The sequence below is a fragment of the Canis lupus genome, chromosome 9 (assembly GCF_011100685.1).
Source record: "Canis lupus familiaris isolate Mischka breed German Shepherd chromosome 9, alternate assembly UU_Cfam_GSD_1.0, whole genome shotgun sequence".
Taxonomy (NCBI): domain Eukaryota; kingdom Metazoa; phylum Chordata; class Mammalia; order Carnivora; family Canidae; genus Canis; species Canis lupus.
This window is the reverse complement of record NC_049230.1, coordinates 28,863,700-28,889,708: the sequence shown is the minus strand read 5'-3', so window position 1 is coordinate 28,889,708 and position 26,009 is coordinate 28,863,700. Positions and strand designations below refer to the sequence as shown.

Here is a 26,009-nt window from a genome sequence, read left to right as displayed (position 1 = left end):
GAATAGAGAGCCTTAAGAGTAAATAAGGACTATCCAGATGCAAGTGTAGGGCCAGTGACTGAGGGGATGTGTTGAAAACATTTGCTAACCTGTTTACATTTAGGGGGATATTCTAAAAATGTGTTTCCTAGGGATATACCTGTGGATATATATCTAGTCTAGGAAAGGAGCACGAGATTATTATAGACTTGTAAAATGCAGAACTGGAAAATATGAGTGATATATGGACAAAATTTTTAAAACTCTATGGATTTTTATGAGTCTAAATCTCTACATGGGATTCTTTATGCATCCTACTTGCCGAATCTAAGACATCCCCATTCAGAAAAGCAAAGTGATACAGCATTCTGTGATAAAACATCATGAGAATTAAAACAACAGATCAACATAATTTTTCTAAGTAGATGGAAGCCACTTAGAGCAATCTTGTATAGACAAAGAAGATTTTTCAACTAGCTAATTTCAATTTCTCTTGCTGTTCCCATCATGCAGTAATGTGGGGATTAGTATTAATGGGAATAATAAGCACTTGCAGACACATCTATTGTATTGCTGTGTTAAGCTCTATAAAAGGATATATATATATATATATATATATATATATATATATATATACAGTTCTTGCTATAAAACATGAAAGGAAATGCACCAATACTTAGGATGCACTATTTATAATATATCAGGCAAAGAACCAAGCACACTATATTTTAATTTTCAGTCTTATAAATAGGGCTTTTCATCCCTAATTTGAAGATCGAAAACATTAAAACCCAAAGAGGATGAGTTGCTTGTCCAAAGTCATACCATTTGTTAGAGACAAGCTCAGTTTCCAACTCAGCTTTGTAATTCCAAAGCTCATATCCTTTTCTACACTACTAAGACACTTCTAAGGACAACTTAATTAAAAACAAACTAAATAAACCAAAAACTAAAGATGAATTTTAGCTAACTTTAATATAAGATGACTTTCTTTTTTTTATTTGTTTATTTGAGAAAGAGAGGGTGTGCGAGCAGGGGAAGGGGTAGAGAGAGAAGGAGAGAATCCTCAAGCTGACTCCCTGCTGAGCAGGGAGCCCAATGCAGGGCTTTTGATCTCAGGACCCTAAGGTCATGACCTGAGCTGAAATCAAGAATGGGATGCTTAACTGACTGAGCCACCCAGGTGCCTCTATAAGATGACTTTCCAATAAAATAACAAATGACCCTAGCATGGTATTTAGAACTCAAGGACACATATGTTTCTTGGTTTAATACTACAGTGATTCAAAGGTGTATTTTAAAACTTTAGCTAGCTAGTTATATCCTTTCTACATACAAAATTTTTATTTCTGTCTGTCATTCTGTGAAATCTTTCATTATTCCCCTAGCCAAAATAGTATCATCATTAGTTCTATAGTAGTGTGATTAATAAATCTGCAGCCAAATGCAATGAAACAGCAAGAGCCATACCTGTTGCAATGCTCTGTCACCCATGCATAAAAGCCATTGAGACATCTTTGGAGCTTGCTTATAGTATCTGCGTTTGGTTCACACATTTAAATAATAATTCCCATTAGCATTACTTCTAGTGATAATAAAGTGATGGTTAATTGGTAGTGAAATCATAAGAAAAACATTAAACTGATGACTCTCAGATATCATCTGGTGCTATCATTACATAGATGAGTTTTCTGTAGTATCTCCTCACCATTCGTTAGTCATTTATGGGCTTATGTTATTAACTTATATGCATATTTAAGACCTAGCTCATGATCATTTTAGTTATTTGAATGTAGTAGCATTTTATGAAAAAATTCAGTATCGTTTTGAAGAATGAATTCAAATAAAAGTTCATATTTAATGCATTAATATCACTCCTACTTCCATTCAAAATGCTTAAATAAGATCATTAAATAACTTTTTATAGCCATAAAAAGCCACATTAAAAGTGTAATTTAACTTGAATGCTGTGGAACTTAGTTTGTTTGCATTTCTAAATCACTGAATTTTAGTTCCTAAATTTTACTCCTGCCCTCCTTTCTCATGTCCAATATATCCCTTTGCTCACTATTATTCCATAAGGCTAGAAGAGCTCATAATTTTAAAAAGGCTCCCATTTTCAGTAAGAAAACTATGAATAGTAGTAGTGAAGTGCAAATAAAATAGAAAGTGAGCATAGAAGAAGCCCATAATATGGCTAGGTGGAGAAAGTGTTATTCAAATAGATCATCCTCTGTAACTTTGGAGGAGGAGGATTCCAGAAGGAATTCCCCCCATCAGATGTTGGGGAAAAAAAGAGGCTGGATCAGCTTTCTCTGACATTCTTCTAAATGTCACCCCCTTCATAATTCTCCACTACCTCTAACCCATAGCACCGTATATGCTTCTTAAAATGCTGGCTCTGTAGGCAAAAACTCTTCCCCTTGATTTATCTTATCATAGAGGCTGATGTTTACATGAGGAGTTTTTGTAAAAGTAAAGATTTTTAAAAATACAGCCAATAAAACATAATCCAATTATTTATAGTTCAGATGCTAAACACCCCAGTAAAAAATAAGATCTCATTACAGAATACATTCTCTAGACTTCCTAGGTGCTTTGGTAGCTTACAGTTACCAGGGATCATTGGTGTGAGACTCCTTTCTGTCTTTACTGCAGCATGATGTCATGGAAAGTGCATTGTATTTTCAGAATTCAGTTCTGATTCTGTTACGTGTTAGTAATGTAACTCTGGCAAAGCCACTTAACCTCCTGAATACAATTTTATCCTTGAAAATAACAAAAGAAAATATTTTCTCTATAGCATTATCATTACTTTCAAATGAGATACACTATAAAAATAAAGCTTAATAAATATTTGCTTAAAGAGCAACAAACAATGGCAAACACTGAAAAGACTTTCACTGAATTTCCTCTCTGTAGTTTTTTGTTTTGTTTTGTTTTGTTTTGCTTCCGTATGTTAAATACCATACTAGAAAAATTACCTTTCAGGATAAAAATTGGCTCCTCAGGACCCTCTAGAATTTTCCACTCAGCCTCTAATCTTTAGACCTCATGTACTGCATAGTTGAATTCCTTTTCCAGACCCATGCTGAATGACATTTTAAGCTATAATTAAAAGTAAACCACTTACTGCCTTAGAAATTACTTTAATTCTTCTCTGGAGCATTTTCTGATGATACAGGTGAGGAATTTTCCTCTCAGTCATCTATCTATGTACAGGATACTATCCTCTAGAACCCAGAACATTATAAAAGTCTATTCGATTATTTGCTCATTACCCATAATTTAAACAATTTTACTGTATTGGGAGATATTTTCAATCCAGTGATGGTTTGAGTTGCAGAAGCTCAGTGCTTTCTTAACCTAAATAAATGTTTCCAGAATTCTCTTATAGCCTTGAAAAAAAAAAAAACAGTATGAACTTTGATTAGTTACCTACAAAATACTGTCTTAATTTTCCTAGGCTTTGCCTAATCTTATGTACTTCATTGGTAGCCTACTTGTATTTATCCACCTATTATGCTGTTAAAACAGAACCTTCCTTCCCCTAGAAATCCTTTAGTTCCAACTGAACAAAGAGATACAAAATTTTAAAAACAAAATGTCTAACTGTACCATATCATTGATGCTAACTACTAGTGTTACAGAAGAACCTGAAACTCTCCACGTCTCACTTTGTCCCCAAATCTCTGTGCTTGTGCATATGCTTGTCAGCTTACAAACCCTACACTAATATGCCAAGACATAGGGTGAATTGATAATAATTTGATAACACTTGTGATTAAGGACACAGAAAAATTGGTATCCCTTCCTGCGGTGTATAGTGACTTTGTTTTTAATCCCTGGTGGGATTACTGCAAGAACCATATGAAAGGGAAGTCATATGAGAAACAAAGCATAAGTGTTTCGGCAAACCTGAGCAGTCCTCAGGAACACCTTATGCAGAGCTTTAGTAAAAATCGGTTTACAACATTAATCTTGGAGGGACACCTGGGTGGCTCAGTTAGTTAAGTCTCTGACTTCAGCTCAGGTCATGTTCTCAGGATCCTGGGATCGAGCCCCACATCCTGATCCCTGATCAGCAGGGAGTCCACTTCTCCCTCACCCTCTGCTTACCCCCACTCAAATAAATAAATAAATAAATAAATAAATAAATAAATAAATAAATACAATATTTAAGAAAAAAGAACATTAATCTTCTAATTAAGAAAAGCATACTTTCCTATTATCATATGTTTCATAAGATTTATTTATTTATTTGTTGATGGCACAATGATAGTCCAATAGATGAAAGTCAGAACTCTTTGCTACTTATGGTTCTGAACAGGGAAAGGCTTCTAGGACAACCATACAGGGGGATGCAGTGGGAAACAAGCAAACAGCAAGCTGGAGCTATAGGAGGCAGTTTCTGTATGGCAACCCAGGTGGGGTTGGCTAGGTTTCATGAACTCCTCATGGATTATCTAATTTGAATAATTTTACAGGCTCCAGGCCATAGAAGGTGGTTCCTAGTTGTCTTGTACCTGGCCCTACAGTGATTAGGGTGGATTCCCATGCAGCCTTGGAACACAAGAACCCCCATAAGGGACATAGTTGAAGAATGGACATAATCAGATGTCCAAGAAGGGGAACTAACCAGGCTTTGGACTTACCTTAAAACTAGGTCAAGACCAGCATTCCCCCAAAAAATAACCTCAAAACCACAAAATACTTGTATTATCCTCCAACACCTCATCCAACATGAAATCTTAGTCCTCTGACTAGCAACATGGAGAAAGTAAACCAAGGTAGGAAAGGGCTAAGTCAACAAGGTTTTTGGAGTAGACTCTGGTCAACTCAGTACATCCAAAGATGAGATGAGAAACCAAGAAATGATTGCTTCTCGGCCTTTTGGCTAAGATCAAGTGTAGAAACCAAGAGATGGGCTAGGAGAGCAGAGTACTTTTAAACCCAAAGCAATGTTGCCTTCTTGCCAAGAAAGTCCAGTCGATATCTTAGACCTCAACTAATTTGTTGGCAGCTGGAACTATTTTCTTAGAGAGAGAACTATTTCTCTTAGAGAGAGAAGAAAATAAGAGGGAGCTGGGGAAAAGTAAGCACAAACTTCTTTCAGGATCTGAAAATAACAACAAAAACCCAGACTCCAAAGACATGGCATGAAGATACCTGAACCAAGAGCTCCAAGAAGAATGCTTTGTGACAAGGTTGTCTCCTAACAATCAGCAACTTATATGGGATTAGCGCTGACATGGATACAAGTCCCAGGGATTGTTTGAAGTCTGTGGATGTCTGGATTCTTTAATTTAGCTTAAGAGGCTTTTCATAGCATAGCTCTCAATAGAATGCATTTTCCTTTGTCCAGGCACCTCTTGTACATCATCCACTTTAAAGCTGTATAGCTTGCATTTTGTTTGTCATCAGTTACATACAGAAGTTATAGAATACTTTGGTGTAGAGATGCCATTTTAGGCTTAAGCACAGAGAATGGGTTTAACAAGAGAGCACATCGTGTGATGGCATGTGGTAAGATGATGTCAGCAAATTGAGCTGAGATCACAGCATAAGCATACTTACATACCTGAAGAGTTTGGATTTTCTCCCCTAAGGCAATGGGAAGTCATTTAAAAGTTGTAACTATGGAAGAGATATGGGCATCTTTGAATTTTAGTAAGACAGCTTTTACTATTGTATGGAACACTGTTGGAAAGTGATAAAGTGGAATTTTATTTTATTTTTTTTTAAGATTTTAGTTATTCATGAGACGCACAGAGAAAGAGAGAGAGAGAGAGAGAGAGAGAGAGGCAAAGACACAGGCAGAGGGAGAAGTAGGTTCTATGCAGGGAGCCCAATGCGGGACTCGATCCTGGGTCTCCAGGATCAGGCCCAGGTTGAAGGTGGCACTAAACCACTGGGCCACCGGGGCTGCCCAAAGTGGAATTTTAAAGAACAATTACAAAACCTTTAAGATGAGAGATGTACATCATCCATACTAAGTTCTCAGAAGATTGAATGGGAAGAAATGGGTCCAATAGGCATTAAGAAGATGGAACAGCAAGACTGGGTGATCCATTGGCTATGGGGGATAGAAGGTAATAGTGATCTGGAATGACTACTAGGTCGTAGTCTTGAGCAAATATCCAGAAGAAAAGAAAATCCCAAGATATACTGGTGGGAACTCTGAGGAATACTTGCTCTTTTTGGGCTTGGGATGCCTTTCTTCTCCTTTCTTCTGGATAAATCATCCCTGCCTTTTAACATTCTAATTAAGCATCACTTTTGTGAGGCAGCATCCCCTCAAGTGTGCCAACATCCTTAGGGATAACTCTGTAACAGCATTCATCAAAATGAAGTGTAATTTTTGGTTTCTTCACCATTGTTTAATGCTACTTGGAGCTGCCTGAAGACAGAACCTGAGACTCTCATCTCTGTCTCTGATTATAATGCGTACTCTGATTATAATGCATATCTCTGTTTATAATGTGTACTAGTGGGTGTTCAATAAACATGAGTTGAAAGTGAGAGGAAGGAAGAGAGGAAGGGAGATTAGTAAATGGGTAATTTTCTGTACTAAGTAACAAAAAAATATCATAGTCTTAGCACAAAAAAAATATTTATTTATTGCTCACTTTGTAGTCATAGGTAGATTGTTGAGCTCTACTGGGTAAATGTCCTATAAGTATCTCACCTCCAAATAATGAATCAAGGATAAGACTGCTTTCATCCTATGGTTCCATCATCTTCTGACTCTAAAGAAATTTAGTTAGCAGATGGGGATGAAAGCATGGGAAAAGTCTACCAGATACGTCTGATCTGAGGGTGAGATCTAGCACTTGTACTCACAATTCACTGCAAGAACTAGACATATATCCAATCATAGAATAAAGCCCTTTGAGGAATGTAATATGTACATATATATAAGAAAAAAGGTAGAGAGGGAAACTAAGTAATTGCTTATGACCAGAATGCAGAAAACAAGAGTCATAATAAGTCCTCATATGCCTTAACATTCAGAGAAAAAAATTAGCTACATACTATGTGATTGATGACTTAATAAACACTATGACTGACCAGTGTGCCAAGAACATCCCTATTACATGGATCCAGAGTCAGGAGCATGAACTGTAACATGAGTATATGTAGTCACAAAATAACTTTTATATCATTTTACCTCTGGCATGCCACAATGTGAGTGTATCCATGACTTCATATATTACTTCAAATATGTCATCACTTAAACAGACTATTTCATGTATAATAACTGAGTTACTACACTGCCCGAGTTTCTCTTCATTCAGAGAAAGGTTAAAGAGCAGAAACAAAACATGAGGAATTTTTTTTGGTGACACAATATCAGGTGATATTCACAATGTAACAGTGAAGTAAGCAGAGCAGGGATTAATGTACATTGCCCTAAAACTCATAACCTGACCTTCTTCTTGAAGTCCCTTAATGCAGTGTGGTACCTGGAATTTATAGTATGAATTTTATAATACGAACCTCAGTCTCAGGAGGTATCCTTACTATGCAAAATATTCTCCTAGTTATCCAGTTGTATTTATGTGTTTCAACAGATTTGTTTTGCACATTTATTTTTAAACATAAAATTAGGTTTCCTTGCTTGATTTTTTATAGCAGAATTAGCATATTCATAACATTGAAGGTATAATGTCCTTATTATTGAAGCTCTGCCTCTAGAACTGTACTTTAGTAAATATGTCTTAATGTGTATTCATGAAACTGTAACACACATTGACATTGCATTATCTGAAACCACCCAAGATGTGAATGGGTGGGGATGTTAAAGGGAAAAATGTAAATCTGAAATCTGAGTCAAGCACTTCAAGGTCATTCTGCTGGATAATTGACATGAAGCAATCCATTAAAACTATTCTCCTCATTTTCAGTGAATTTTCCAAATCCTCAATTTCTTTGTTTCACTACAGATTGGTTTGAGGATAAATTTTATATACATATATATCTATATGTATGTATACATATATACGTGTGTGTGTATATACATATTCCCAAAAGCTATAGAATAGTAAGTTGTAATCATTAAAACCGATCCCTACTGACAAACTCTTCCAAATTATTACACAAGAAGCAGTTGATAGGATCATATAAAGAATAAGGTCTAATACTACCATGTCTGTTTACAATATCTCCTTCATGTTGGTAGTTTGGGGTCATGATCCTAGGAATTGTAGTAAAAATAACATTCTTGTGATCTTAGAATAACCTTTATGTCATTGTGATTTAGTTAGATAAAATTTTACATAGGATATTTGCATTTTGTTTGCAAGTAAAATTGGTCTACAATATTACTTGCTTTTAGTCTTCATGTCCACTTTTTATATTAAGTTATACTAGTTATGTGAGTCTTGGTATATAAAAAAGTATATAGAGTATCTCATATAAAGTGTATAAAGTAGTTTGTATAGAATTATTTCTTCTGCTTCTAGCCTTTAGAACAATTGTGTAGGATGAAGGTTATCAGATTCTTGAGGTTTTGGTAAAAATTTCCTGTAAAACAATTTGTGGCTGATGCTTACATGTGTGAAGAGGGAAGTGGTAGTAAATATTAATGCATCTCAATTCTTTAATGCTTAGAGGTCTACTGATTTTCCTTTTCCTCTTGAGTCAGTTTTTATCAGCTAATTATCTTTCTAAGGCATCATCCATTTTATTTAAGTGAGTTAATTCTGATAAAACTTCTATGTGTACTTGAATGGAATAGGATCTCTCAGATTGATCAATCAATAGAGATGTATCATCTAATTGTCAAGCATCAGATTATATATGTCTTCAAAATCAAACTACTACTTATTATTAAAATTGAGTTCAGTTTCTTAGAGAGGGATGCTAAAAATCTCTCTGAATCCAGATTCATTAAAATTTACTTGTAATTTTGGGTTTTGTTTTTAATTTTTAATTTCAGCTGTTAAAGACTCTGTCAAAGATTTATGCCCTTATTGTGAGTTATCCTATCATTTTGTCCTTAGTAGGACTATTTCTTCTTTCATAATGTCTTTAAGACTTTGTATTAGTATTGCAAACCAGCTGTCCCTTAGTTAGTGCTTTTCCAGTGTATTATTTAATCTCAAACTTTTTGAGTCATTATATATTCTGCCTCTAATTCATAAATATCTTGGAGTTGATTGTTTTATATCTTATTTGACACTCTTTCAATGAGTACCTTTGATGCATGTATATTTAGGGTGACTATTAATATACTTAGATTTCGCTATTATCTAGTATTTTTAATTATCATACTTCTCCTTGGTTTCTCTGTTTTCCTTTTCTGAACCATCTCCCTTTGCCCTTCATATTCAATGATCAAACATATCTTAGCTTTAATTATAATCTCTGTGTTCTACTTGCTACATTATTTTTTATCTGATATTTCATAGCTGCTCTATCTTAATATCACCATGTTGGTTATGTATTGTATCATTCATATCCAGTGCTTATTTTGAATTACAAAATTATTTGCCAATTTATTTGCACAAGACAAATAATTATATATGAAAAATTAAAAAAAATAATTATTTGGGCATTTCCTTCCAATCTTCTGTATTTAGAATATTTCTTACTTAAAAAAAATCATTTAGAAGTTCTTTCAGAGATAGTCTCTATTAAGCTCTGTCATGCTCTGTATGAAAATACGTTCATCTAACTTTTAGACCTTATGTAATAATTAAACCACATTTAGAATTCTAGCCTGATAATTTGTAAAACACACTGAAAACATGTTATTGGTCTAGCTGATGAGAAGTGTGTTGTCTAGCTGTTTGAGTGTATATAACATGTATTGTTTCAGTGGAAGCTTAAAAAAAGCAACTAGGATACGTGCTACATTTAATAATTACTTATTAGAGCATTCCAAAGATACAGCATTAGCTTGCTTATAGAAAGAACATGTGAAGGGCCATCTTTCCATCCTGATGCCTAAATCTGGGCAGTCTCTCTGCTCTGCTAGTGTGGCTGGTTATGATCTTAGTAGTCATTTCTTTTCTATAGAAAATAAGCAAGATGAGGGGTTAAGTTTTCTGAGCTTTCAGGAGTTCATTATATGCTATGAACCTTAGGATTTCTTCCCCATTTATGCCTCATTACAGCCATCATTTCTTCCGTCCTTCCTGAATATTCTCCCTTTCTTACTCTATACATTAGCTATTATCACAGAAATACTGGGTAGCAAACTACCAAGAAATGTAGTTGCTGGGAGAAATCGTTGTTTCATATTGATTACGTGGGTTAGCGGGTGGTCTCCCTACTTTTGGCTGAGAACGCTCATAGTCTGCAGTCACCTGAGAGTCTTTAAGGTGGCCCTGCTGGTATTGGCTATGCTTCCTTGTTTGTTTAAGGTTGGCTGCCTGTGGGATGGATAAGGACTGCCTTGATGTTTCTCCATGTGTCTTTCTCACACCCCTCCTTTGAGCTGGTTTGCGCACATTCCCATCGTGGTGGCAAGAGTAGAAGAATGGAAACAACAATATGCAAGTTATTTTTCCAGCTTCTGCTTATGTCAGATTTGCTGAAAACCTATACCAGCTAAAGAAAATCATAGAGAACAAGCCCTGAGTCAGTGTAGGAGGTTACTATCAATAGGCATGGATCCAGGCAGATACGAAAAATTGGGGGAATAATTAGAATTTATCACCACACTCATTTGGGTCTTTATCCTTTACAGCCTACCTTTGTGAACTCAGTAGTGTAGTGGCAAATCTCTAGCTTACCTTCCACCTGTGACAAAGCTCAGTGATAGAAGTTTCCCCAAATCGCACAGCTGGTCACTGATAAAAGTAGGTTTTGCATTCAGGTCTTCTGACTCAAACTTCAAGTTCTTTTCTATTTACTATTCTTCATTCTTTCTCACATGGTATATGTTTTTGTTTGTTTATATTTTGTTTATGCTTTTGCTTTAAGCTTGTGAAGTTATTTCAGTTACAATGAAATTTCAGTATCAGGGACAAGTATGATAATACAATAATATTTTTAAACATAAATCCCACAAAGTATTTGTTGGTTTTGCTTTAGTTTCTGTTTTTCTTTCTCAGGGAAATATGTTAATAGTACTTCTTTTGAAGCATTCTGGTACATTAATTTTTTTTTCCCGTTATAAATATCACATTAGAGGAGTAAGTGACATGGGTCAAGTCTCCCTTATTTTGCATTCTACTCTTCATCATTTAAGGAATTTTAGACAGTTATTTTATCTTTATGTGTATCAATACTTTTTTTTAGAATTCATACTTTTTTGCATTAGAAGGAAATATGAAAGCTAATTCTTCTTAGCATTTTGATATTTATTTACATAATAAACATTCTTCAGAAACATAAATAAAATGTATTGCTTAGAAGGTCATGGCCAGGTGAGCTCTACTATAAAACAGTCTCTTTTCTATACTGCTTTCAGCATACTTTCTATTTCAGACAAAAAGAACACTTCCTATTTCCTTGCAAGGAGTCATTATTGCTTCTTCTTAGTTATTGGGAGCTCATGACCTCATACCTGAACCACTTCAAGGGTATCAGAATTAATCCTCCCCCTTGTCCCTGCGTTCATTCCCTCCTCCATACAACTTTAATCTCTACCCTCTGCTTTTGATCCTTCATATCACACAAAGAATATTATTCATACAATTTTAATTTTCTCATGTTTTTGTCTAGTTCAAAACTCACCAAAGAATGCCCACAAGCCCGCAACTTTCCCATATGTGTTTTGACCTCAACATTGACTAAAATTGATTTCTTTCTCCTACCTGCAGACCATGGCTATTCCCTTTCCATGGATGTGGTACCCCATCCTCCCAGTCCCCACAAGAGATGCCTCCCTTGCCTTCCCTTTCATATCTAATCAATATTTAAATCTTATAGATTTTATCCCCTTAATCTCTTTACACATTCTGATTCTAACTACTGCTCCCTATTTTAGTCCCTCATTGGCTCTTACCTATATAATTTCAACAACCTCTTTCTTAGACACAATCCAGCCCATAACACCTTCTATGTTTTTCCTCTAATGTGATGGATTACTTCTTCTGAGAATGTGTCATGCACTCGCACACCTTAATTTATTTTCACATGCTATTCTTTCTACATACATTTTCTGTTTTCCACTTAAGGTGTTATTTTAGCCTTTAATAGCCAGTTCAGTTGTGACCCCTCATTATAAAGCACCCTCCCCAAACAACACAAAAATGCTCACTGTTCTTCTGTACATTCATCGAAGTTCTATTTGATTCTCTACTCACAGAAATTCTTTTTTATACACCTGTGAGCTCACAAGTGAATGTGAGCCCCCTCAATGTAGATAGAGTCTATGTAATAGTCATTTTTGTATCTACTATGTCTAAAATGGTATTAAATAATATATCAGGTCCTCAGAATATATTTTACTTGAATTAATGAGTAGATGGATAGACAGGTGGATGAAGTGCCACTGGTGGCTGTGATTCTATCACATGAATACACCCCTCAAAACAGTTAATTCTCAATTTTTTGCAGGATAATGTTTAGGTCACTTAATGTCACTCTGAAGACATTCCATTATATGGCAGTTCAAACTCCTATATTCTCATTGATAAGTTTTCTAGTTGCGCCATGACCATATTATTACTGTTTGGCCCAGTTACATACTTTTTCAATCGACACTGCCTGTTCTATATTCAACAGACACATGTAGTCCTTGTGCAAAAGCAAAGCTACATAGTATTTTCTCTTTTGGTTGGTTTACAGTGGGCCTTCTGTGCATCTGCTGTTCCACATGCATATGCATTTTCAAATATCATAATTTTCTTCATTCCAAGCATGTTTTCATGTACTCCTTATTTTGCACTTTCATTCTGAACTAGAGTCCCATTTAATTCTAAGCAAAACCATACCTTGATCATAGTCATGACCATTCTCGGTTCCAGTACCCATGTTTTTAATTAGTTCTTGGTTATATGTCTTCTGTTCCACTCACTCCATTTTGGAGCTCATTTTTTTGTTATGGTTACTAAGTGGTTATTTTTACCTCCTGAAGCTAATTGAAAGGCTACTATAGGCCAGACACAATTCTATATATTGGGGATATATTAGTGAATAAAATAGACAAAGATCCCTGCCCTGTCTAGCTTATATTCTTTCTTTCTTTCTTTTTTTTGGTCTAGCTTATATTCTTATGGGAATAAGGGGATAAGAAAGATAAACAATAAACACAATAAATAAGTAAATTAGATGGGATTTTAGAAAGTGATAAGTCATATAAAAATAAGAAAACATAGCCAGAGTAAGGAGGTTGGAGTAACTCGGTGGTCAGAATTATCTCACTGAGAAGCTGACATTTGAGCACAGATGGAGAGGAGATGAGGAAGTCTCAAGTCCAGAGATAGAGAATGTGAGTTCAAGGGGAGCTAGTGGAAGATTCCAATTTGGGAGAGAGCCTGATGAGTTTGAAGAATAGCAAGGAGCCCTGTCATTGGAGATGAGTAAAGAGGTGGTGGATGTGGAGAGGGTGGGGAATCAGGGGGAAAGGAGAAGTAGAAGAGCAACTTAACTTGTAACTTACAGATCATGTAAGATGTTGGAAATATCCATAATGCTATAACTAGCTACATAATTATCATTTCTATTTCTTCCCTCACCCTGTTCTTTTGTCTACAGAGCATGTATTACCATCTGTGATTATCCCATTTATTTATTCGTGAAAGGTATGCTATTCTTCTTTCCTACTAGAATGTAGGGTCTTTGGGATTAGGGACTTTACTGGGACCTAGAATAGTGGCTCAATTATATTTGCTGAAAACACTAATGTTGCATGGCATCTTCTTACATTTTCTAGCTGCTACTTAATCTACGTTCTTTCTTCAGATCTGCTTTTCTACTCCCTGATAATGATGCTCAAAATATATTTGCTGATTTGAACTACAATGATGGGAAATGGAAGCAGCATAGTATCCTATTGCAGGCATGCTTCCAGTCTGTCAGCACTGGAACCTTCCCATATTTATTTATTTGTTTTCCTACCATCTGTATGCATAGAGACACTGCAGCTACTAATTGGTAAGGAGAAACCTCCAGCTGTGCTTATAAAACACACACAAATAATAAACGAGCTTTCCTTATTTTTTTGTAACAATGTAAAATTGAAACTAGTGCTCTGTTCTCCATATCTCCAGAAGTTAGAACTCTGTTCACTTAGAAAGATGTCCTTAATGTAAAAAACAACATAAGAAAGAAAAATGGGGAAAAAAACCTCCCGGGATGCCTGGGTGGCTCAGAGGTTTAGCACCTGCCTTCGGCCCAGGGCATGATCCAGGAGTCCTAGGATCGAGTCCCACATCAGGGTCCCTGCAGGGAGCCTGCTTCTCACTCTGCCTATGTCTCTGCCTCTCTCTGTGTTTCTCATAAATAAATAAAATCTTTAAAAAAAAAAAACCTCCCAAAACCAGTCCTCTTCAAATTAGTATTTTTAAGTTTGTAAATTGTTTTTTCACATATGAATGAACAGTAAAATAGGTCTTAAACTTTTTTTTTTTTTGAGGTCATAAACATTTTTAAATGCGCTGAATCATGGCACCTGGATGACTCAGTGGCTGAGTGTCTGCCTTTGGCTCAGGGTGTGATCCCGGGGTTCTGGAATCGAGTGCCACATTAGGCTTCCCAGAGGGAGCCTGCTTCTCCCTCTGCCTATGTCTCTGCCTCCCTGTGTGTCTCTCATGAATGAATAAATAAAATCTTAAAAAAAAATAAATATGCTGAGTCATTCACATAGTTTACTCATTTACTAGTTATAGTTCTAAGTCTAGTGCTATAAAGTTAAGCTCACAGGTGCCTCTTGACCAATAAGTGGGGTAGAAATAGTGCTAGTCAGGAATTACATGTTCATCCCACAGCCTGATAGAAAGAACACTGTAAAACTGATATTGATTCAGGATTTCTGGGAAAACTAACTTTATTAGACACATTTCAATAATATTTACTGTGAATACTCAGAGGGAGCACTATGGAAAAAATTTAAAGTAGATATAGTAAGATTTTAAACTGAAGATACAGAATTAATTAGAGACCATTAAATTATTTCTGTCAACAAATTATTTTTTTATCCTTTATTTAAATTCAATTTAGCTAACATATACTGTATTATTAGTTACAGGGGTAGAATTTAATGATTCATCATTTGCATATAACACCCAGTGCTCACTACATCAAGTGCCCTCCTTAATGCCCATTACTCAATTACCCCATCCCCCCAACTCCCCTCCCCTCCAGCAACCCTGTTTGTTTCTTAGAATTCAGTGTCTCTTATGGTTTGCTTCCCTCTCTATTTTCATCTTATTTTATTTTTCCTTCCCTTTCCCTATGTTCACCTGTTTTGTTTCTTAAATTCCACATATAAGTAAAATCACATGCTGTTTGTCTTTCTCTGAGTTATTTTGCTTAGCATAATACCCTCTAGTGCCATCCATGTCATTGCAAAAGGCAAGATTTCATTCTCTTTGTTTGTTAAGTAATATTCCATTGTATATATTTATACCACATCTTCTTTATTCATTAATCTGTCGGTGGACATCTGGACTCTTTCCACATTTTGGCTAATTGTGGACATTGCTGCTATAAACACTGGGGTGCATGTGCCCCTTTGAATCACTATCTTTGTATCCTTTGGATAACCCAGTAGTGCAACTGCTGGATTTTGGGTTAGCTCTATTGTTAACTTTTTGAGGAACCTTTATACTGTTTTCCAGAATGGCTGCACCAGCTCGTAGTCCTACCAATGATGTAAGAGGGTTTCTCTTTCTGTGCATCCTTGCCATCATCTGTTGTTTCCTAAGTTGTTAATTTTAACCATTCTGACTAGTGTGAGGTGGTACCTCATTGTGGTTTTGATTTGTATTTCCCTAATGCCAAGTAAAGTTGAGCATATTTTCATTTGTCTTTTGGCTATCTGTATGTCTTCTTTGGTGAAACTTTTTAAGGGGAAATAGGTGGGAGTCAATGTAACTTGAGAAGCAGTATAGCCCAAGGTTAGCAGCACAAACAGGAGAGCCACACCTGCTTACCTGAATGCTGGCAAAAGTGTTTATAAGATCTGTGATATTGGGTTAGTCTCTGTGACTCAGTTTCCTCACCTGTAAAATGTTATTAATAGTTTCTCTCTCATGGGATTGGTATTAAATATGCATGAAATACTCACAATAGAGTCTAGTGGGTAATAAATACCTTTTTCTTCCTTTTAAAGTTTTTATTTAAATTCTAGTTAGTTAACATGCAGAGTAATATTAGTTTCAGGTGTAGAATTTAGTGATTCATTACTTACATACAACACCCAGTGCTCATCATGAAAGTGCCCTCCTTAATACCCACCACCTATTTAACCCATAAATACCATTTTAAAAAGGGTAACTATTTTGCATAGATATAATGAATATGTGCCAAAAATATACATTGTCTTGTTTAATTCTCATACAAACAGTGCAAGATAGTATCACCGTTGTTATTTTTTTTTAAAGATTTATTTATTTATTTGAGAGAGAAAGGGAGAGATAGGGAACAGGGGGAGGGGAGGAAGAGCAGGAAAGAAAATCCCAAACAGACTCCATATTGAGCACAGAGCCTGAATGTGGAGCTTGATCCTAGCACCCTGAAGATCATGACCTGAGCCAAAATCAAGAGTTGGGCACTTAGCTGACTGAGCCAGCCAGCTACCACTCACCATTCTAATTTGTAAAGCTAAGAGAACTATAGCTCAAACTTACTAGCTCAGCTTTAGCCAAAATTTCCACTAGTCTGATCAGGTTTGAAAGCCCTTACTGTTAAAACTCTTTCTCATCACTTCCAAGATGTCTAACATACCAATATGTAAAGTTGTTGCTGTTTGCAGGCTCTTCCCACAACCGCAGAAACTTTTATCTGTTGATCTGTTGATCCTTCCCTTAAACTTTGAGATTGATCTCATTTTCTGTATATTGCTTCTTTGGATTTCTGTTTGTTTTTCAGTAAATTTAGAGTCCTCCTCACCGTTCCCTCACATTTATTCTTATTTATATCATCTTTACTGAATACATTTCTATTCTTTAAAAGGAACTAATTACCTCTTGGGGACCCATTTTGCAAACATGAGAACATATTTGGGGGCAATTTATGCAAGAAGATTTTACTCAGTAGATAAATAATGTGGCCCTTTTTTCTTCTCATTTAACTATAGCTACTGTTTAAAGCAAAGCATATTTATTTTTATTTTTATTTTTTTACATATTTTTTAATTGGAGTTCAATTTGCCAACATATAGCATAACACCCAGGGCTCATCCCATCAAGTTCCCCCCTCAGTGCCCATCACCCAGTCACTCCTACCCCCCGCCACCTCCCTTTCCACTACCCCTTGTTCTTTTCCCAGAGTTGGGAGTCTCTCATGTTCTCCCTTTCTGATATTTCCCACTCATTTTTCTCTTTTCCCCTTTATTCTCTTTCACTATTTTTTATATTCCCCAAATGAATGAGACCATATAATGTTTGTCCTTCTCCGATTGACTTATTTCACTCAGCATAATACCCTCCAGTTCCATCCACCTCGAAGCAAATGGTGGGTATTTGTCATTTCTAATAGCTGAGTAATATTCCATTGTATACATAAACCACATCTTCTTTATCCATTCATCTTTCGATGGACACCAAGGATCCTTCCACAGTTTGGCTATTGTGGACATTGCTGCTATAAACATCGGGGTGCAGGTGTCCCGGCGTTTCATTGCATCTGTATCTTTGGGGTAAATCCCTAGCAGTGCAATAAGCAAAGCATATTCAAACAGACTTTAATTATTGTCCCAGCCAATGGGTGCACATTTTTTTTAAAGATCTTATTTATTTGTTTGACACAGAGAGAGCACAAGCAAAGAAGTAGCAGAGAGAGAGGGAAAAGTAGACTCCCTGCAAAACAGGGAGTCCAATGTGGGGCTTGAACCCTGGACCCTGGAACCTGACCTGAGCTGAAGGCAGATGCTTTCTTTTTTTTTTTTCTTTTTGTGAGGGCAGATGGTTAACTACTGAGCCACTCAGGCACCCTGCCAATGGGTACACATTAGGTACATAATGATAATATATATTGAATATACATATAAATGTGCTGATTATATGTACAGTATATATAATATGGCATATATTTGTATGCCATAATGATAACATATATAATATATAAGGCAGAAATCCTGCCTCAAACCTTTTTAGTATGGATGGATTATAGTTAGCTGATGTACAAAATTCAGATAATTAGAAACATCAAGATGTTTCATGAGATTTTTAAAAATGATTCATATACATGTAGCATAAATACTTTGAAAATCAGACAATAGCTGTCTTTTAAAGATAAATGAGAAAAATATCCTGTTCATGCCTCTACTTCTAATTTTTGAATGACATGGGAGGGTGAATTTTCTAACACTCAATTTTTATTTTCTGTCATTTATCATTAAGACACTTTAGGGATGCCTGGTGGCTCAGTTGGTTAAGCATCTGACTCTTGATTTAGCTTAGGTTGTGATCTCAGGGTCATGAGATTAAGGCCTGCATCAGGCTCCAGGCTGAGCATGGGTGTGGAGCCTCCTTAAGATTCTCCCTCTCCCTTTGCCTGTCCCTTGTTTAAAATATATATGTGTATATATAATATATATATGTTAAATATATATATATATATACATATTTTTTTCACTGCATAAAAATAAATTTAAGTTCATCCCTTACATCTGGTTATATGTTGCCTAATAAAAGGAAAAGTAAATAAAAATATGTTATATGATAAATTGGATAACAAGTGATAAAGGCTTGTAGAAAAATCTAACAATGAGCAGTTAATACCTTAAAAACATTTTAGAAATATCTGAAGGAATTTGGAATATAGAAGGATAAGCATAGAATTCCAAGCATCGAAAATGGCATAAACAAAAGTTTAAATTTGGTAATGAGTATGCTATATGCTGTAATATGACCCTAGGCCCAGGATGAGCGACAGATACAGCTGAAATCCGGATGATGTCTCATAAAATGAAACATTTGTTATCTTCTTCTCACTCACCTGTGACAGATATTAAGTTGGAGTTGCACCTGTTCCAATTGTTAATATTACTTCAGGGATAATGCTTTTGGTTTGAGATTCAAAAACAGTTTCCTTTCCTTAAAAGAAACTATAATGGTTTCAGTTTCAAGTTTGCCATTGTTTTGTGATATTCAATTGTTATTTCTCCCACTGAAACCTCCATGATGATAGGATCTTGTCAATTATTGATGTCCTTTAGACAAATGTGTCTGGCATAATGTAGCATGGATAGCATATACTGTATATACATGGTATGATACATGTTTGCTGAAGTTAATTAAATTAGCAGAGATCTGCCTGATAATATGGTCTGCAACAAGGAAACCTGAGAATGAGTGCTGTAGGCAAAATAAACAGCTCTGAAATAAGAACAATCCTGAAGTTTTTGAGAGATGACAATATGGCCATGGTGGCTAAAGCAGAATACAGATGGAAAAACAGAATACAGATAGTAGGTGGGCTCAGAGGGTACAGGGCACAGATTCTGCAGGGCATTGTAGGATGTGGTAAGAGAGAAGGTTAAACTCAAAAAGTAGAGAAACATGACTAGATGGTTTTCGGGAAAGAGGGTTATGTGATATCATTTATTTATTTAAAGGTAACTTTGGTTGTTCAACTGGCTAGGATGTAGACTGTTGGGAACCAAAAGTAGGAGGCTGTCTTTGCCCAATGCAAGATGCTAGCATCCCAGGAGTAGAAAGGAAGATCTAATTAGGAGCTAGGGAAACTGTGCTTGCTGATGAGTTGGAATTGGGAGGGTTGGAGACAGAACAAGAAGAATCTAATCATCCTAATCATTTGCCTTGAATAACGGGGTGACTATCTATGCAATTCTAGCACTGGGCAAGATGAGTTGATACACAGTTTGGGAATCTATATCTATATATCTCACAAGTAGTATTTTTGGCATGTTAATTGATGGTGTCAAACAGTTGCAAATGAGCATGAGAATTGAGATAAATGAATAAAGATGACCTTAAATATTTACAAAACACATTTAATATTATTGCTCTCATGTTAATTTCAGAGTATATTTAAGTAACTTGGTTAAGCATATGAGTTGGCAAAATCACCTGGTCTGACCTCCAAACTAAGGTTGATTTTTTTATGCTGCTCCGCAATGCTCTGCCTGAACTGTATTGAAGCACCAAACATATTCAGATGGCGGTAATTTAAGGCAGAGTGTGATCAATAAAAGTTCTATCTGAGAAGGAGGAACATCTTTTCACTAAGTAATGCATGATGTCTTCCTCAGGGAAGTAGTTGGCAAGTTGAAAAGGTAAAGTTTCAGTTGGCAGACCAGAGTCAAAGATTTTCTGTCTGAACTAGATAAGAAAGCCACATATGAGCAAGAGCAGCGGAGTGAACAAATTGTGGGTTTACATTTGAGGATTTCAACGTCAGCATAGTTAGAAGAGAAGGTTTAGGGATGGTCAGGGTAACGGAGAATGCTGGTGCTAGATACTGGGTGGCATGCTAGATAAATTAGATTTTATTCTGTTAAGGAAAACCTCTGTAAATTCTGAGTAGGACTAGATGGCTGGCCATATAAATCTAAGTAAGTACATAACGTAGATGTCCCTCTCATGAAAACCATAAGAAGTCTAAGTCAAAATGGGAACGATGTTCAACTATTGAACACATGAAAAAAAACTTGAAATTAAGATACAAGATTACTCACCAAAAATCATGTAAGTTTGCAGTTAATCTAGAATTAGAGCTCAGAGCTCAGAATTAGATACATCAGTTTCCTTCCCATTTCCTGCCCAGGGCCGTGGACTGTTTCTTATAATCCCATCTACTATTCTTGCTTATCTCCATAATTTGTCTACCTTTACCACTTCATGCACCATGCTTTATACTGTACACACTCCTGATACCACAAGTGGTATTTGTTCAGGATTCTGTGCTGATGATAGCTGTGATAGTATAGTTTTGGGGCTTTTTTGTTGTTGTTTTGTTCTGTTTTTAATTTCTCTACTTCTTCCCATAAATTGGAAACCAGAACCAAGAGAGCAAAACCCACACCGCAAAACAACATCTACAAAAAAACTAAACATTCCCACAAACCTCACAATATGAGAGACAGAAAGCAAACCACTGGAGGCAGCAAGATCCCTCTCCCATCAGAGACTGGTACAGAGAAGCCTCAGGACCTCTGATGACCTGTTATCCAGAGAAACCTGAAATAGTCCATATGTGCTCCCTAGAAATTGCAGTAGTCCAACCTGAAAATGGCAGTCCAAACCAGAAAGGGCTTGTAAGGGTCCCATGTGCAGTTGAGTGCAGGAGACTAAAATGAGACCTAAGGTGTGAGTCAGTGAACAAATGGGATAGATTAAGCCACTTGCTGAGGAGACGCTACAGGAGAGAGAACCCAAGGTGATAAAATAGAGACAATAAGGGGAAAATCATCCAGATATTATGGGGGTGGGACGATCAGTAGGTATCACAAATTATAAAACTGTCTTTTAAACCTTCTCAAAGGAGTTATGAGGGAGATTATGAGCTCTGAAGCCACAAGGAAGCTAAGACATGTGGTCTAGCTGTGGGCCTGGAAAAAAAGGGCAGTTACAGATTTTGGTCGCACTGGCAATCTCTACCACAGGCAGAGCCATGATATTTCCAGAATTGATAGAGATGATGTGGAAAAAATTAGATTTATATTTTCATATATGGAATGTATGCAGACATGGTGCATTTATATCCAAATATTCTATTATAAGCAGATTCATGTTATTAAATAATATGAAAAATTTTTGTTTTACTGACCATAACATGCTCCACCTTTGTTTTTCCTTGTTACTTCCCAATCATTTGCCAGTTAGGCTGCTCCCAACAATTAACCATTATAGATTATATGATGAACATGCCCGTGCATAACTATCTGTCCATCCACATTAATGATTATTGTCTAAGGATAAATTCCCAGTGGACAATTTCTGGGTTAAAGTTTATAAAGAATCTTTATGGCCCTTGCTATATATTTCTTACTCGCCCTATATAAATGTTCCAACAGTTTACATTCCCACAGGAGTGAATGAGTTTCTGTTTCCTCATACCCTGGTCCACAGTGGGCATTATTACTTTTTAAAAAGCTTTGCCAGTTTGTAGGAAATGTCTCGACATTCACGAAACTCGTGTTTATTATTTGATTGAGAATTACAATAGTATCTGTGTCCATGAAGTTGAGATTAAAACAATCAAAAATCAAAATTAAGAGCCCAGAATCATGTAAGTCCTCTCAAAAGTGAGAATCATGTAAGTCCTATTTCTTAAAACAAGAAAGAAATGTGGAAAGTATGGTTTTATGAATGGCTTCAGAAAGAAATAGTTAATGTTTGCCCCACTTCTGATTCATCTTTTCCAAGGACTTGATAGGGAACAGTCTTTTGAAGTACACCACTATGAACCCACACTCAAGCTGTCCTTTAAGTTATCCTACATAGCAATAAGTTAATATATATTTCATATAATTGGAACTCATAGATATTGAACATCAATCATTAATTTCATGAAGAAAATGCTGTGACTATAAACACATTCTGCTCTACAATGCCAAGGATTATTAATAACTATCTAGTTTTATTAGGAAGGATATTCACTTCTTATCTTAAACAGAATATGTAACTTGATTACCACAATATGTGAAACAACTGAGTTAAACCCACTTCTGAAATTCAACAATGTTATTTACCAATAGTTGTTAATGTGTCTAATAAAAATGAACTATTTGTTGTTATAAGCTAATAATTGGAGTTGATATAAATACATCAAAGATTCATTTATTAATAGAAATATTGCTGCAAAAGAGGAAGGGGGATCAATTTCTAATCTTCTCTGGATTGGAATTCTGTGTGTTTTTTGTCACAACACTTAATGTATGATTGTCTACCTGTCTATCATGGAGAGACTTTATTTTCATATTTGTATTCCTAACACCTAGTTCATTGCTTGTTATTCAGCAGTTGCTGAAAAAGTACCACAAAACATTTAGATTACCCAAGAAAGTAAAAAAACAGCTGCCAGGCATTTAAAAAATTACTGTAATCATCATCATCATCACTGCTATTACCGCTTTTATTTTGTGACTTGCTCAAGGTCAATCTGTTTCATGTCTTTAATTTGAAAATGAAAGAAACCTTAAACTCATAATTTTGCCAGAAAGGAAATTTATCATTAGCACATACTGGGACATCTCTCTACCCCAAGGCATTCGGAGATGTAAATGTGGATAAGCCTAAAGAACAATTGGGACTAACACTCAATTACTTTCAGTGCATTTTTTCCTTCTAATCTTATTTCTGCTTTTTTATGCCTATCTGATCATCTTCTTTGTTTTCCTCAAATTGGCTTTCTCTACTACTTCAGTCCCTGTACTCCTTCTGTCCCTCTGGCCTCCATCCATAACAAGACATCATAGGGTCTCTATAAGAGCCTGTCTTCTTTTTCAGGTCCTGGTAACTGAAATTCTGAGGAGGATTCTGATTTCCCCAGTTTAAATTAGGTGTCTAATCCTGAACAAATTTTCTTTGTTCAGGGAACTGATCATGTTATGATATGGGATGCTATCATGTAACCATTCACAGAAATGAAGTTTGAAGATTAACCAATGGGTTGAATGATTAATTCAGACAAAAGTAATTCCTAGAGGACATTTTCTAAGCCATCAGTTTGCCAATTGATTAATTGGTTAAATTTACCAAATAGGCTCATTGGTAAAAATGGTTTCTGACATGTTTGATGAGTCAGTTAGCTTTAACAAGAATGTATACTTTTGTTACTGCTGATAAAAAAATTATATATGTATATGCGTATAAACATTCATGAAACTATAAATATAATAAAGTATATTACATAATATAAATAAATAATAAATGTATATTATAGATGTGCAAATATTTACTTTTTAATAACAATTTTAAATTTAAATTTAACCTAATTAAGGTTAGAATTAATTGCTAAAAATACATTATACCTGATTTGCTTTACATTTGGAAGATTAAAAAAAAAAAAAAACCAAAAGCCTCTAAAAGAAATTTAAAGTAGCTGAAGGAATTACATCATTTATGAAATGCTGAAATTTTGGTTTCTAATAAGAAACAATTGAAAACATCGACTGTTGCCTGTTAGACTGATTCATATCAAAAAGCAAAATTGTCCAAGTGTGGAAGCAAGACACAGATGCCCCGAAGGGACAAATATAATGGACTCTGTATAAAAATAAACTAAGAGGTGACAGGAACAAGCACATCACATAATAAATTACACATAATAAGTTGTGGGAACTAATTTCTAGATTTAACAATTGAAATTTACAATGCTTCTTGAAATTGCCAAATGAATCCTAAAAAACTGTTAAAGATTACAAATCCAAAATGAATAAAATTACATTAACCTAACAGACTTTCATATAGAGTAATCAAACTTTGCAGAATCTATAATTAAGATTTTGAAAAAAAAACATACATTTAGGATTCTAATATTAATACTTTATATTATAACAAATTGCATTGTTCTTAAACTTATATTTCAGTAAAAGGGACAAGAATTGTATATATTTGTGAAGCTCTTAAAATGTTCCTATTAAAGCTCTTAAACCATTCTTGTGTTAAAATCTTAATTACTGAACTTCATAAATTTGTTAAATCAGTTATTTAGCAAAGTATCCATCAGTAAGATTGATTTTGGTAGATTTACTACATAGCAAAATAAATTTAAGAAATTTGGTTTGGTGAGTTTATTTTCAGAAAATTGGCTTGATTTCATGGATGAATGGGGGGTCAATTTGAATTCTCACAGTTGTTTTCTACATGGGGGTCCAGATCATGTCAGTGCTAGATTATAAACAAGTAACACCCCAGACCTCTCTTTCTAGCTTAGCAGATACCCCTTCTCTTTTTTTGTGGTAGAAAACTGCTCAAGTGCCAGTGAGATAAAAATATCATGTTCCAGATGGAATTGCTAAAGGAGTTTAAATAAATTAAGTATTTAAATCATGCCTTTGGAATATCCCCCCCACAACACACACCCATGTCTATTACGATACCAGCACTCACTCTGTCAGAAGCCTTGCCATCAGAGACATAACCATGCCCTTTTAAAGTCTTGTTCTGTCTCTGTAGCTTGTTTAAAAAATTAGCAAAGACCAAAATCCATTTCCAGTCCCAAGAGTTGATCTCACAAAGGAGGAACTTTTTGTGTGTGGATGTACATGTGTGCAAGCATATGTGTGCATATGTGTAAGTTTGAGTATATCTATATATGTGTGAGTGGTAGCTTTTATGTTACAGGTGTAATAAAAAATAGAAGGGAAAGAGATCACCTAAAATTTAAGAAAATAGCATTTAAAAAATGGGGCCACCAGGAGCACTTGGGTGACTCAGTAGGTTGGACATCTGCCTTCAGCTCAGGTCACGATCCCAGAGTCCTGGGATCAAGTCCCACAATGGGCTCCCTCCTCAGCAGTGAGTCTGCTTCTCCCTGCCCCCACCCCATCACTCTCTCTGTCTCCCTGAAATAAATAGGTAAAATCTTTTTTTTTTTTTTTAATGGAGCCACAATCCACTGGCTCAGCTTATCTAGAAATTAATTTATTAAATTATTAACTAATTAGCATTTAAGGATCCTCTTATAGACACCAAAATTGCAGCCATGAACAAAACAGACAGAAATCCTGTCTTAACAAGCTTGCATTAGTGTCAGGGAAAGAAAAAGAGGCAAAAAATGAATTAGTAAAACATACAGCATGTCAAATATGTCAAGTGGTGATAATAGCACAGAAGAGAATAAAATAGGCAACCAGATAGGCAGTGCCAAGTTGAGTAGGTGTGTGTGTGTGTGTGTGTGTGTGTGTGTGTGTGTGTAATTTTAGATATGTGATAAGTGAGATCCTTACTCAGAAAGTGAGATGTGAAGGATTTGAGGATTTGAGATATGGGAGAAAAGTA

The 26,009-nt window shown here is 35.5% G+C and overlaps 1 long non-coding RNA gene across 2 annotated transcripts in view; it reads right to left on the bottom strand.

Moving 5' to 3' along the window:
- LOC111097385 overlaps window positions 1–26,009 on the bottom strand; it is a 233,827-nt gene that overhangs the window by 187,632 nt on the left and 20,186 nt on the right. Inside the window, exon 1 of one of the 2 annotated variants that reach the window (XR_005364527.1) lies at window positions 3,113–3,211. The exons of the other annotated variant lie outside the window; for it this stretch is intronic. This is a non-coding gene — a long non-coding RNA (uncharacterized LOC111097385). Of the gene's footprint in view, window positions 1–3,112; window positions 3,212–26,009 lie in introns of those variants that run through there. 2 annotated transcript variants of the gene reach the window in all.